This window comes from Cupressus sempervirens, chromosome 7 (genome assembly GCF_028749045.1).
Source record: "Cupressus sempervirens isolate cs-2001-9-10 chromosome 7, ASM2874904v1, whole genome shotgun sequence".
NCBI classification, from domain to species: Eukaryota; Viridiplantae; Streptophyta; class Pinopsida; order Cupressales; family Cupressaceae; genus Cupressus; species Cupressus sempervirens.
Window position 1 is genome coordinate 547,426,249 of NC_143124.1, and position 9,189 is coordinate 547,435,437.

A 9,189-nucleotide genomic window follows, 5' to 3' on the forward strand; every position below is an offset into this window, starting at 1 on the left:
CTAGTAGAATAAAAAGGAGTTAAACCTATGTTCCTATGCCCACCATAAATTATCTAGCAATTTGTTGATGACACCTTCTTATTTTGAATCTCCTCTATCCATGAATATAGGGAGAGGAAAGCTACCCTAAATCAATATGTGATGGTTTTAGGAAAATGCATAAACTATTAGAAAAGCAAACTATATTTCTTCAACATTAATGCCTGTTTGAGAATAAAGGTGACCAGAATTCTGGAATGCCAAGGGCATTTCTCCTAGATACATATCTTGTTCTCCCACTCATAATTAACAAAGTCTCTAATTAGTATTGGAATGGGCCAATTGAATGTTTTTAGAGAAAGTTGGTAGGTTGGAAAGGAAAGATTTTGAGTAGCATGGGGAAACTCCAACTTCTCTCAACATCTTTACAAGGCACCCAATGTATTTCCTCCCTATCTTTAAACTCTCTGGTAGATTTGGAGATATTCTTGAAAATATTCACTATAATTTCTTATGGTCTAGCACAAAAGAGAAGTATAGGATTAGCTTGGTGGGTTGGGAAAAAGTTTTTCAACCTAAGACCATATTAATAAGGTCCTCTTAACCAAGATTGGTTGGAGATTGTTAAATTCTCTGGGTAGTTAGTGAAACACAATGATGGCTAAGTGCCTTAGAGGAGAACTATTCCACCACTTCCTATGGAGCCATGCTCTCTCCTATTGAAGAATGTAATGACCACTTGGAAAATTCTGAAGATGGGTTTTCAGTCGATTGTGGGGAATGTTTATTGATTTTTTGGAAGACAATTAGATCCAAGATAACTCCCTCATGCACACTATATTCATACCCTTGCATGAGACTTATTATTAGACATAATGGCCTATTGAATTGAAGCTATATTACCCTAGATCATTAATGGATTAAAATTTAAAATTAGGAGCTTACTAGAATGAGCCTTTCCCTAGAGCTACAAAACCTGCTTCAATGTTATTGAATCCCTTTCACCCTAGTGGATGAATCCTTGGTTTAGAGACTTACCCCCTCAGGTGACTTCATGATGAAGTCGGCTTATATTGTTTATCTTCTAGTAGGTGGGGGGAGGTGGCCTAGTGAGATTGGGAAAAGGTCTAGCACCCTTGGATCTTGCAAAAGGTAAATTTCTTTTGGTGGATGGCCTTGCATGGGTCTAACCTCACTGTGGATAACATTTAAAGGAGAGGGTGTTAGCTAGCTAACTATTGTGCCTTATGTTATTACAATGTAAAATATATCCCACACCTTCTTATTCACTGCCCTTTTTCTTCAGATGTGTGGAGGGGGATCCTTTCCTTATGGGAGGTCTAGTAGTATGGTAATGAATGCCGACAACAATTTTTTTTCTAGGTTGGTCCATTATTTTAACCATATCTTAAAACCTTATGGAAAATAATTCCACTGTATGCTTTGTAGAAAATCTAGAAGGAGCAAAATAATATAATCTTTAGGGACAAAGCCACTACTAGTTTGGTGGTAGCCCAATAGGTTATTAGACTTCTAAAATAATGTAGTGGGATTTGGTAGTGGAAGCTCCCCTCTACCCCCCCTAATCCCCTAGGAAGACTTGATATGAAATGGATGTTTTCTTGGGACTTAGGCCCAATGGTAGCATAGCTTAACAACTCCAAAGCTATGACTAGGTGGAGAATAGTGTGACACCCCCCTTGAAACATAGATAAAAATCAATTTTGATGGTTTAGTCATGGAGGGAAGCACTACTATTGGGGATGTCTTAGAATTGCAATTATATGGTGGAACTGGTGGATACTGGGAATAGCAGAGGGGGATCAAACAATGAAGCAAAACCCTAGGCACTTCTCTGAGGAATGAGAATTGTGAGAATAAGAGGAATTAATAGGTTAGTTATTGAGGGGGATTTAATGTTAATTATTAAAAAATTTAGAGGAGAGGGTTAGAGTAGCTAGACGATCAAAGTGACAATTAACAAAATTCACAAGTTGATGGAAGGGTGCCAAGAGATCCATGTGGACCACATTTACGACGAAGGAAATGGCATGGTGGATGAGCTGGAGAAATTTGGCCATAATGTCATGTGACTAATCGAATGGGAGGATGTTAGCCAAATTCCACCATCAACTCAAGTGATGATGGAATGTGAGTGTACTTCTCATAAAGTAACATGAATCATTACAATAGATGACATGCCTCTACGAATCTATGTGGGCATGAAGGTAAAAGGTTTTCTCTTCATAATGTGATTTTTTAGAAAGATTGCATGAGGAATCAATTTTATGATCCTCTTGTTGTGAGTTTTATTTATTTTTTAAAAGGAGGAAGGGAGTAGATTTGCCTAGATATTAAAAAAACAAACAAAAAAAGATGATAGAGACACTTTAATCAAACCCCACTCCAACTACAGTTGGTGATGGGTGATTATGAAAGAAAAGGGAATGTTAACATGGGCCGATGAGTGAGGCTTTTTATTTGTGGGAAACCTAGAAAACTTATGATGATTTTTTACTACCATTTCATTTTCATCTTGGGTACAATTTATTTAACCAATAGTGACTACCAAACCTACAATAAAGCAATGTCAAAAAATCCTAAAGGGTTGGTGTTTACATAGGGAGGGGGTATGGGAATGAGTGTTTGCATTGAACCTTTGGGGTTGAGGCTTGCATTCATAAGAGTGAAATTGCAATGGTTTATTTGCGAGAAGGTGGTTTATTAAACCATTAATGGAAGGGATGGAAAAACATGATGCGAACATCTCGATGCAATTCTTCATCTCGTGGAATGATAGAAAAGTAAACATCAATGGGATAACATTTGAAATAATGGAAGAGGTTATTTCTAAGGTTGGAGGGTTTCTCTTGGGGGAAATAATTAGAACAAGAAGTTGAGAGTGAATGATGAAACCAGTCTATGGAAGTTCTTCAAGTTTGATGAGGAACCGATTCAAATGTGTGATGGGTTTTGTAAAGAAGATCTTCCTAATCCCTAGGATGTTATTTGATATGCCATGATGAGGTGCATTACCCTTGAGGAGTAGTTCCAAGTACTTTATTACTATCATTTCCCCATTCTCAAACATTTAAGGAACCTAGATCGGATTTCCTTTCCATATCTATTTTTGAATTCTATAGAAGACAGTGTCCATAAGGCTAGGAAAAGGAAAGAGGAGGATAAACCATTTTATCTCATTCATTGTAGGGTTTCATAAATAATCTATAAAACTACCACCTCACCTTAAACTTGTTGCTTTTGGTCAACCCCTGGCTACTATCACTCTACAAATACCTATGGAACTTTACATTGGCTCAAGCCACAAAAAATTAAAGAAAGCCCCTCCCCTTGAGATTAAAATAAGCCTTATTGACTAGGATATAGACATGAAGCAGAGAAAAAAAAATTCTTAGAGAACTAGAAAATGCCTCCAATTGGAGAAATTTAAGCCCTCCCCACCCCTCCAAATAGGATTTTAGCTCTGAGTCTACCAAGAGTTAAATAAGATAGAACAAGAGAAAGAGACATAACCAAGGTATTGGTAAAAAGCTTCCTCTAGCCTACCTAATCCCTCACACATCTTGGATACCCTTAAAGTTACCTCATCCTTTGCTAGAAGTAGGGGGAGGGGACATCACCTCCCCCATTAAAGGCACTCCCAAAGGTGGGGGGGAAATGAGAAGTACAACCACTGCCAAAGACAAAGAAAAGTTTGGCTAGATAGGCTAGAGCAGTCAATGAGGGAGATGACAGACAATCACATTGGCATCTACCAAAAATTTGACACACTAGCATAATTCTCCACTAAAGTTATGCATTTAATAGAAACTACTCTTTATTTCCTATAGGTGAATAAGAACATGAAGGACCTAGGCAAGAAGAGTGAGACTACTTGCTCCATTTATGACTTTCTAGTGAAGGACTAGTTGAAGACACTCCTAGAAAATCCTGTCAAAGATGAGGGGGTGGAAGTGAACAAGGATGATCTTGAGGAGAAGAAGAATGAGGAACTAGAAAAGAATGAGGGTGGCTAGCCCTAATTTTGTTTGTTCTTTCTTCTTTTATCTAGATCACTCTAGTCTTGGTTCCCTACAGGGTTTTATTATATATGTATATATCTAATTATCAGATTGATAGCAACAATATAATCTCTTACTATTGGAATGTTTTTCTACTTTATTTTCTTGTTAGTAACAAGACCATTGGTAGTGACGGTTCTATTCTGGAACTTTCTTAATTTTTGAAGTATAAAATTGGTATCAGTTATATGATTGAGAGGTAACCTCTAGCTGATCCTTCATCCTTTTTGTACTATGGGGTCAGCTCCCCATCCTTTTGGTTTCTATCTAATAGTTCAAAAAAAAGAGACTCTTCTATCCATATGTCTCCTTAAAAATACACTATCAGGTTGGAAAATGAAATACTACTACTTAGTGTTCCATTACTACTATTTTTCATTGTCTTCCATAAATGAAAGTTCTACATATGGTAGGAACCTTGGACCCCAAGATGTGATGCTTAATGTGCTTTATTACAACATTTTTCACACAACTTTGCTTTGGATTAGAAATGATATGGGAAAATCATATTACCCATGGTTTTTGGGTAAGTATTTTTACCTACTCCTAGCCCACTACCATATGTTTAAATTTTTTCTTTTTAATAGTAATTTTTTCTAATTGTTTCAACTATTCAAACATTTTTTTGAAAAATTTGTTTGGATTATTTCACTTGTGTAATCAATTTTATACGCAGTTTGGGATTTTTTTTATGGGTAAAAGCACAAACCTATGTCACCATTCATAAAGGAAAAGGATATCAAAACTTAAACTGTTCAACTTTAATGACAGAAAAGGGACATTTGTGTTTAGAATTTGAAGATGATGTAAACTAATGAAATGTGTAAAATTGGGTAAAGTTTATACCTGTAATTTTTAATTTTTTAATTGAGTGATTATCATTTAAAAAAAAATTCAAGTCTATTCTTTAAAAAAAAATTCAAATGCTAAAAATATTGAGATTCATTCCCACCAATCAAATATATTCAAATGATCATTTTGGTCTGATTTTGAACTACGTTATATTTGACATGTATACCTAGTGGACAAAAAAAAAAGATTTTGGACTGATATGTTTCAAGTTATAAGTGTTCAAAGTTGAACTTATCAAAAATTGACAAAAAAAATTCCCGCCAACCTTTTTCTATCAAATATATATATATATATATATATATATATATATATATATATATATATATATATATATATATATATATATATATATATATATATATATATATATATATGTATGTATGTATATATGTATATATATATGTATGTATATATGTATATATATATATGTATGTATATATGTATATATATATGTATGTATATATGTATATATGTATATATATGTATATATATATATATATGTATATATGTATATATATATGTATATACATATATGTATATATACATATAGAAATATCTATATCTATATGTATATATACATATAGAAATATCTATATGTATATATACATATAGACATATCTATATGTATATATACATATAGATATAGATATATATGTATATATACATATATGTATATACATATATATACATATATACATACATATGTATACATATGTATATACATATATGTATACATATACACATATATATGTATACATATGTATATACATATATGTATACATATACACATATATATATATACATATATATATATATATATATATATATATATATATATATTCTTGAAGATGACTCTCTCCTTTAGAGGTAGACATAAAGGTTTTATTTTTTGAACATGATTTACTAGTTTTTTTCTTGTTTTGAATATACATCTTCTTGAATCTTAAAAGACCTACTTGTAATATTTTATAAATATAACATATTTTAAATAATCAAAATACTACAAAATTTATATGATCATAATCTTAAATCCAAGGTCTGCAAAAGGGTACTTTTAGTTTTCGAAAAAACTTCATTTTGTATGGAGAAATTAGTATTGATAGTGAAAATATTTGAGAAATTACATCTTTTTCTTGTGTGATTGCCACTTAGGATGACACATAGACAGTTACTAATGAAATGCTTTTGGTCATAATAGTTTCTGTCATAATTCTTGTCTACCCAAAAAAATCACTAGTGGTTACATTGGTGGTTTCATATAAAATAATTTGGTTTTAATTTCAATTTATAAAAACTACACAGTAAATTACACAATTTAAAGGAGCATTTTCAAAAATAAATATTTTTTTAAGCCATGTTTATCAATTTTTCATGGAGTTTAATATCAATTACAAAGGATCATCAATAAGGTATATTTTTTCACCTAGTTATTTTTGTGTAGTCTATATTGAAGTATTGAAATATATTTCTATTGGAATCTAAATTAAAATATTTTCATGTAAGTCAAAGTATAGAATGGGTAATAAAAAGGCCATATCAAGGAAATATGATAAAATAAGAGATGACAAAATGGAAGGTTATACAAAACTTAATCAAAACCAACCTACTAAAGTTAACGAAGAAGATGAGATTCATGAAAATGAACAAATTGCTGGTTCTAATGATAGAAACATATTATTAGGTGTAGGAAATTTAATAGATTTGGATGAGGACCTACTTTTTAGTCAAATTACATCTACACAAATCGTAAAAGAGAACACTATTAAAAAGCATTGTGAAAACATGTGGGATGAATATTTCAAAAATAAAAGTATATTTTGGAAAGGTACAATTATTTTTCAAGATATTTAGGAGAAAAGATATGAGGCCTATTTTGGAGTTTTTGGGTGTTGGTAAAAGGAAAAACCATGTGCATAATGTTAATAAAACAATAGTTGAAAATTGTCAAACTACTTATAAAAAAATTGACAACACAACTCGAGGAGACAATTTGCACACTGCATATAGAGCATTGATGACTACTATATCTAGTAGAAAGTTGACACATAGAAAATAAGTATGTGCAATTTTTGATTTACTACATGTATATATCTTGAAGAACTATTGAAAGATACATTAGGAGGAGAAATATGCTAGATGAAAACATTAAGAATATTTGGGTGAATATTTGTAGAGTTCCTCAAAAAGATAGAATTTTTGCAGATGTAAAAAAATAAGTTATTGAATTTTGGACCACATTGTCTCATGTTTCTTCCAATAGATGTGATCCTATACAAGTTAAAGATCAAGAGACAAGGTAAAAAATTGAACATCCAAAACGTTTTATAGATATTAAAAAAGTGAATTATTTCAAACATTCAAGCAAGAATTTTCAAATGAGAAAATATGTCAGAGAATGTTTGACAACTTGTGCCCTTCCTTTGTACACATAAATATGTGAAACTGTTTGATGTCAAAACCATGTTGAACTTAGTCTACACTTGGAATCATATAAAAAAGCTATGGTAGTACTTGATCAAAATTTGGTCATCCCTAGTAGTACGTCACAATTTTTGAAGTCTATATTATGTGATAAATTAGAAGATTCAGACGAGTTCAAAGTACAATGTATCATAAATCAACGTCTAGATTGTGGAGATTTATCTAAAGTTCCATTAAAAATTGAGAATAATGATGAATCAACACCAGTTTAATGGATGAGATATGAATATGAGACATACCAAAATAAGACAGAAGTTGAATCCAAAAAAATTGTATTGAAGGACAATGAATTGCGGTATGATGAGTTTATGACCAAGTTTCGTCCATTGATATATCCACATATTCAACATTGTCATGGTGCATGATGGCAAGCTAAACAATTTCATGAATCAAAAAATTGTTTTCCACCTAGTTGTATTCTTTCAATCATAGATTTCTCTGAGAACTATACATTTTCACCTCAAATGGAGCTTCAAGGGAAATATTTTCATTTTGAACAAGTTACAATATTTGTGCAATTGACTTATAGGCATGCATAATTTGAGGTGGATGAGATAGAATGTTCAGAGTGAAAATGAACTCATTATCATCAAGGAGGTTCATTTCTATATTAGTGATGATAGAGTTCATGATAGGAGCTATGTCGCTCATTGTTTTGTAATGTTCTCTAAAGATCTTAGAAATCATGGAATAAATATTTCAGAGAAATGGATCTGGTCTAATGGTTGTGCTAGTTAGTGTATGCATGTGTACATTTTTATTGACCTTTAAATTTAAAACTTATATAGATTTCTACACGTTTTTCAATTTTATTTATATAATCTCATTTCATGAACTCACAAAATGATTTAAATCTGCAAAAGCATTTAACTGGTTAGCCATGCAACATGCTAGAAGTAATGTTAAGTTTTTTTTCCCAACTTCTTTGAAAGTGGACAAGGAAAAGGGGAGAATGATGGAGGAGAAGCATGTATAAAGCATAAAATTTGACAACAAGACCTTGCAAGTCCATATGTACATACATTTAATGTGTACTTGATCTACTTATAACATATATATACATATATAGATTCTCTCTCTCTCTCTCTCTCTCTCTCTCTCTCTCTCTCTCTCTCTCTCTCTCTCTCTACATATATATATATATATATATATAGACACACACACACACACACACACACACACACACACATACACACACAGATTTAATGTATTTTAAATTTTATATACATGCATCTTACACATTTAGGTAATAGGATAGAGAGTGTGAATGAAATTATTGAATGGTGGAAAGATCATTTTGCTACTCGAGATACTAAATAAAATAAGTGTTATTTTTGGGAAGTCAAAGGTAAATATTATATATTTATTTATTTGATATAATACATGTATATATTCTTATAATTCAAGTTTTTAATTAAATTATCTGTATTTGTAATAGATATAGATCGATCTAATCCTTGCAATTGCCAAACAATATTAGAAGTTTACATAAAGTGGTGACTATAGGACACCACAAACCTCCAATGATTAAAGTACGAGAGAAATCATATTTTTGTGATGACTTCATGAAGGAAAATCTAATGAGTGTATGTGAAAATATTGTGAATGGATATGTTTTACATTGGTATTTGAAGAACATAGTAAAAAAGCCTCCCTTTGAAGATGCTAATATTGACATTGACATTCATGATCCTATATATGCAATTGATTATGAGTGTGTTTCTGATTTAGTTATGGCAGGTTTGTGGAAAATGTACATAGATATGAAACACATATATGTTCATTAAAATAAACT